Source organism: Calonectris borealis, chromosome 7 (genome assembly GCF_964195595.1).
Source record: "Calonectris borealis chromosome 7, bCalBor7.hap1.2, whole genome shotgun sequence".
In the NCBI taxonomy this organism is placed as follows: domain Eukaryota; kingdom Metazoa; phylum Chordata; class Aves; order Procellariiformes; family Procellariidae; genus Calonectris; species Calonectris borealis.
Genome location: NC_134318.1, coordinates 23,063,338 through 23,069,337, shown reverse-complemented (window position 1 = coordinate 23,069,337; position 6,000 = coordinate 23,063,338). Strand labels below are relative to the sequence as shown.

The 6,000-nt window shown below is 43.4% G+C and overlaps 1 pseudogene; it reads left to right on the top strand.

Moving 5' to 3' along the window:
* Nucleotides 1-1,503: 1,503 nt before the first annotated feature.
* On the top strand, nucleotides 1,504-1,865 carry LOC142084535 (elongin-B pseudogene; annotated as a pseudogene).
* Nucleotides 1,866-6,000: the final 4,135 nt, after the last annotated feature.

The following is a 6,000-nucleotide window of genomic DNA, read 5'->3' as shown; positions in this document are numbered from 1 at the left end:
AGGATTCAAGATTGACTTCCTTATGCTTTTAGGTTATGCAAATGCACCCTGCCCACATCCTCTCCCTAATATAAATTTTAAAAATACATTTCTCTATGAACTCCTCCTCTCTTTCCTCACTGGTCTGGGGCAGATGGCAGTTGGGTCTTCTGTATGTGTGCGGTTTTGTTTATTTTAAACTTGAACTATTCAAGTTGTTTAGCCTATGTACATGCTTCCCTTTGTCCACCTTGGCTATGTTTCTGAACATGCTCCCTCTGAAGCAAAAATTGAGTTCTCTAACTGGTGCTCATGCAGAAGGCCTGACTTTTTCTTTAAACTGTTCAGTAAAATGACATAACACAAATGCATTGTAACACCTCCGCTACCTTGAAGAGAGGTAAACATTGCTTTTTCCTTTCTTCAGTACTAGGATTATGGAGGGAGTAGTTTTGGTCTCAATCCACAAATTTGTTTAGATCCCAGGGTCCCACTTGCCTTCGGCAGGAATTAGCCCTTCCATACTCTCTGAGTCTGAGTCCAGAGCAGCTCCCTCTTGTTTTGTTGGCTATGCTGAACTCATGACATCTGTCTGCTCCTTTCTTCCCCTCTCCTGGAGAACACGGGGGACAAAGCAAAGCACAGGGAACTCCAGCTGGAACAGGCACAGATGCGTGTCTTAGCTGGCATGACACGAAGAGACAGTTAATGGACATACCTAGATGACAGTGCTCCTGGTTCACTGCTCAGGGATGGATGAACTGGGCTCTGCTAGGCTGGAATAGCAGTGTCTGTCTTCCTGTTAGACAGGAAAATATACTGAAAGAACAGAGTATTGCATCTGTTACTATCTTTGGTGTAATCTAGCTTGAGTGACCATACAAGGGATTAACTCTAGCCTAGGTTTGTCATGGAAAGCTTGCATTTGCCGGTGATATCAAAGTGCAGATGGCAGAGAAAAACAACAACAAGTCTCAACACTTTTGTCTTTATCAACTTTCCTGTCTTTATTGAACGCGTGAAGGAGCCAGGGAAGTTCTTGTCTCTTGCCTGAGTAGAAACCAACAAAACCCAACCACTTTGTGTGCTGCATTCTCCTGTGCTCCATCTTTTCTGTGCTGAGTGCAGTCAGAGTTGCATTTTGGGCTCCTCTTGGGATCTTGGGTAGATGTATGTGGCCCAAAGCAAACTGGGGATGAAACCCTTTCAGGCAAGAAGCTAAAGTAACACAAATGCTCATTAAGAGTGTTAAAAGATCTCTGCTAGATGCCATCTAGCTAGGAAGACAAAAGTCATTAAGTACTTAATAGTTCTGCTTGTGTAGAGCACAGGATCTTAGTCTGTCTAGCAGAGCAGCTCCCTGTAGGTATCTTTTTTTTTTCCCCCTCCTTGTCCCCATTGGATCCATCCATCTAATGACAGTTCTGTCCTGACTTCAGCTATTCCTGAAAATACAGGTTTCTCTCTAAGAGGACTGAAATCTGTTTCCTAGTGACAGAGGACTGCAGGAAGCTCTACAGAGTGATGGATGTCTACTTGATGATTCGCTGTAACAAGACAACAATCTTCACTGAGACCAAAGAGACGACAACTGTGCATGAGTTGAAAAAGGTGGTGGAGGGAATACTGAAGAGGCCACTGGAGGAGCAGCAGCTCTACAAATATGACCAGCTGTTGGATGATGATGATGGGACTTTGCTAGGCTGTGGCTTAAGCAGCCAAAGCTGCCGTCCTTATGGGCCCCAGTGGGCTTGGCTTTATTCAGACCTGGCAATGGCACCTTTGAACCATTGCGTACTGACCCTTTCTAGAGCACCGCAGAGCTACCTGTTGTTATGAAATCACAGGAGTCTGGTAGCAGCTCTAATGAGCAAGGCTTGCACTAAAACCAGCATCTCCTCTTTTGCCTCTTGCAGACAGGGTGCTGGTCTATGTATCCTGTGTCCATCCGCACCCTTCCAAATGTGTCCATCTGACCAATAAAGCGTGGCAATTCCATTATATGGTGTCAGCATGCTGTAGTGTCCAGGCAGCCAACAGAACTGTTTCCTGGGATCCTCAAATTAGTGCTAGAGGAGAAGGGTGGCAGCAGCTACATGTGTGCCTCCTGAATTGTAAATGGCATGTGCTGCCATTTGTGTTTCTTCCAGCAATGCCCGTGGCCTTATCAGCTCTGAGCTGCTGGTTTTTTGCAGCTTTGCTGTGTTTTTAGCACAGACTAAGTTGGTATACAAGCATTTGCTTCTCTGTCTTCATCTTGACTTCTGACAGTAGTGCCTTTGGGGAGTTGGGGACAGGGGTGCAGAAGGAACTTCTAGTCCTGCCTGTAGCAAAATCTTTAGGAAGACTATAACCTTAAGATCTGAGCAGAGGTAAGGTTAGCAAATGGAGCTTATTACCCCCAAAGTTAAGGGACGCTGCACTAATACAATGCACAACAATGAATTTCTAGAGTTGACATGAAGTACGGTGACTGGCATGGACTGTTGAAAACCTCTATCAACTGGGCAAAGATTTCTTTTCTTCAAAGTATTAGGAGTTTACTTTCTGGCATCTGCCTTCTCCATTCTCAAAAGGCGAGAAAAATGCAGTGGAAAAAGGGCAGGATAGCCAGAAACTGATATAATAAAACTGCAGTTTGAGAGGTCTGTAAGAAAGAAGTTGGTTACCATAGGCATGAGATCAGTCCTATCAATGCTTCTACTGTTAAGAAAGCTTATGAAGTTGCTTCGCTTCCCAAACAGAATTGCCCTCAGCACTATTTTTTTTTCCTATGAACCAGCGTCTTTCTTTCAGAATTAGTATTAGACTTTCCCTTTCATCCTTAGTGATGATTTCACAAGCCATCACATCTGACTCAACTCACTCTGCAGTGCTGCAAGGGGGCAAACACCTGGTTTTGCCCTGTGTTAACAATCAGAGGTGCTAATGCATCTATTCCCTCAATGAAACTCTGAAGTAGCGTTGTTGTTAAGTTTTCATTCTCCTTTACCAAGGGTAATTCAGGCAGGCCTTAGTCTATGTCTAAGTTCAAAAAACACTCTTAAAACTACTCAGTCTTGTCCATGATGTCTCCTTGGAGGTTTCTCTCTGTACTGATAGACTAAAGACACTTCTAAAATGCCGCTTACATGCTTAAACCTCACTGGAGCAAACAGAAACGGAGCTCAAGTCTGCCAGCTGAATCAGGGTCTAGGTTTTTGTGTTCTCTATAGCTCTGACTTGTCCATCCTCTCCTTCGGGCACAGGAGCACTGTGGCAGAACTAGGATGCCATCTAGTGACTGTAGGGAATTATAGGAGAGAAAAAAGAACAATACGAATGAAAACCTCGGCAACAACAGGAAGTTCCAGACCTGTCATATGTGTAGATAAATAAGCTGTACTAATGTAGCTGGGCTGTATTTAGAGCAATCTGCTCGATCAAGCTCCTGATACTTTCCACGAGGTTTGCTGAAAAACGGGTCCTCTCTGAAATTCTTGGCTGGCAGTGAGCACCGGGCAAAGAATACTGGCATGCCACTCTCCATTTCTCATACAATTTTGGTCATTCTAACTTTCAAACTCCTTCTGAAAAAGAGATGCAAGGGTCCACCATTCAGAAGAGATACTTGGAAGAAAGTGAAGGGAGATATCAATGAGGAATATTGGCTGCTCAGCAGAAATTATATCCTAAAAACATAGGCCTGAGGCCAGTCATGCAGCCAAACCAGGTGCTGAACTTCTGGGTGGTACGCTCACAAATGTCTCTGCCAGGATTCATAATAATGTTACAGAGTTGATCTCTTATCTAACCCATTTGTATAATTTGCTGTTAATATTAGACAACAATACTCTATGCTTTGAAGGTACCTGTTCAACAGCCTGCCTTACACACTCAAATATGACAAATAAGAACAAACAACTACGATGGCAAAAAGATACTTTTGTTAAATAATCCAGTCTATGACTTCAGGAGTCTAAAGAATTTTGAGTGAACGCAGCACCACACCAGACCCCTGCTCACATCTCCTCGACCATCACCTTTGGCGCACAGGACAGCATCTCTTTGTCCAGGAGCAGGGCAAGAGCAGGAGAAAAATAAGAGCTTGCAGCCCTCAGGAAGCTTCTTCCCTGTGCAGGACCTGGGGAGACTAAGGGATAGCGCTGTTAGGAGAGATCAAGCAAGTCCCAAAATAGGAACTGAAAAGGCAAAGTGCCTCAGGGAGCTATTGTACTCTAATGAGACTGTAACTTGGCTCAGCGTAGCAGGTTAGAGAAGCTAAATGGTATTTCAGCCCAGTCCAGCTACCGTGTCCTTCGTACAGCAGACTGGAGTGTTATACAGCTTAGGGAATTAATTCTTTCACAGTCTCTAAGCCATTATAGTTAGCTGTTAAAGAAAACTCCTTTTTTCTGTCTCTGTAGATTTGCCCCATCTTTGGCAGCCCAGGGCAGCAATGGGAGAAACCTCTGAAGTTACAGTGGAGAAAATACTGGGATATTTTGAAGGGGGTTATCATCTCATGGTGGCAAAGGACTGCAGTTTATCAGTGCTCCATAATGGAGGCCTACTTGAAGTATTGACTATGCAAAAGCACTGAAGCCCTGGAAAAGTGTAAAAAGCATGGGTCAGTGGTTGAGACTTACATGCTGAGAGAAATGAAGTGTCAAAACAGAATTTTATGGGGGTGGGAGAAGTGTTAAAGTAACCTGGTCTTGCTGAGTATTTTAGGTTGGTCCTATGACTTGTGTGTTCTGGAGTTTCATGTAAATACCTATTATAAAGCCAATCAGTTTGCCCTAAAATAAACCAGAGCTTGGCCCAGAGAAACATGCACACAACAATAGATTTGAACAGAAACTTTCAGGCTTTCAAAAGGTGCCAAGGCAAACTTTCCTGCGTACCAACAGACGAGTTAACTAAGAGCAAAGTGAACAAGTGAAATTGTCATGAGCTAAATTTATCTAAGTTTTTAAAATTGGCACAAAGCAGAGTGTGAACTGCAAATCTCTAGCTTCTTTGGTATGCATAATGTAAATGAGATATGCACTTTCCTTGTTTATGATTGTTTAAGTTGGATTTTATTTTTAAGATTGGGGCAAGAATCTTAATGGAAACAGAACATGAATGGGTACTAAACCATTAAGTTTTAGGTGATAAACACTGTTTGATAGGAAAACTTCCACCAGATTTGATGTGTGTTCTGGTGTTTGGTTTAAAAGACTTGGTAGTTGGTAGGCTAAGCACAAGGTTTCATTTTTAGGGCAAGAACACCTTTCCAGTACTCAAAAGACTTGCCTTGAAAAGAATTACTGGGAGTAGAGGGACCAGGGCCAGCTATCCAAAACTGCCTCTCTTTCTAGTAGGGCTAGTGGGAGAGCTGTGTGCCACCAGATGGAGAGGGGGAACTAGGGGAAGAGAGAACGCAACTTCTTCTGCTCTGCCCAGGCTGTGTTGCCTCCCAAGGTTCTGCAGAGTCTCTTAAATCTTTAACATGTCAGCATAATTGAGGAAACTCTTATGTGAATGCTTTCTTTCCACTATGTGGAGCTAGCAGTGTTATGATCTAAGGCTTTGAGGGTGGGGGGATGTATTCTTTGTATAGGACTGTAGCTGTGTGTGTTGAAGTAGTGAAATGCCAAGACAAAACATCACTTAACAAAAGTGGGAAGAGCAAAGCAGAGCTTTATACGCTCTGTCTCTGCTTTCTCGATTTTGAAGGTTTTGTCATCCTCCCACAGCTAGACTCCTTGCTACAGAAGGAAGCCAAGTCCCTGCTGTGCTTCTGGTGTTCCAAAACTAGATGCGATAGGTAACATCATCTGTTTCCATGTTGAAACTTGGAGCAGACAAGAGAAGAGCAGAATGCTCCCTGGAGGATTTTTGGATTAGACATGAAATGAATCTTTCCTACTTTTGCATATCCACATATTATAACAAGACTTGGCAGATAGTGGAGAAAGGTGCTTGGGTGGATTTAAAATGTGGTTAAATAGGTCTGGACCATGTAGGAGTGCTGCTAAGGCTGGTCTGGAATTT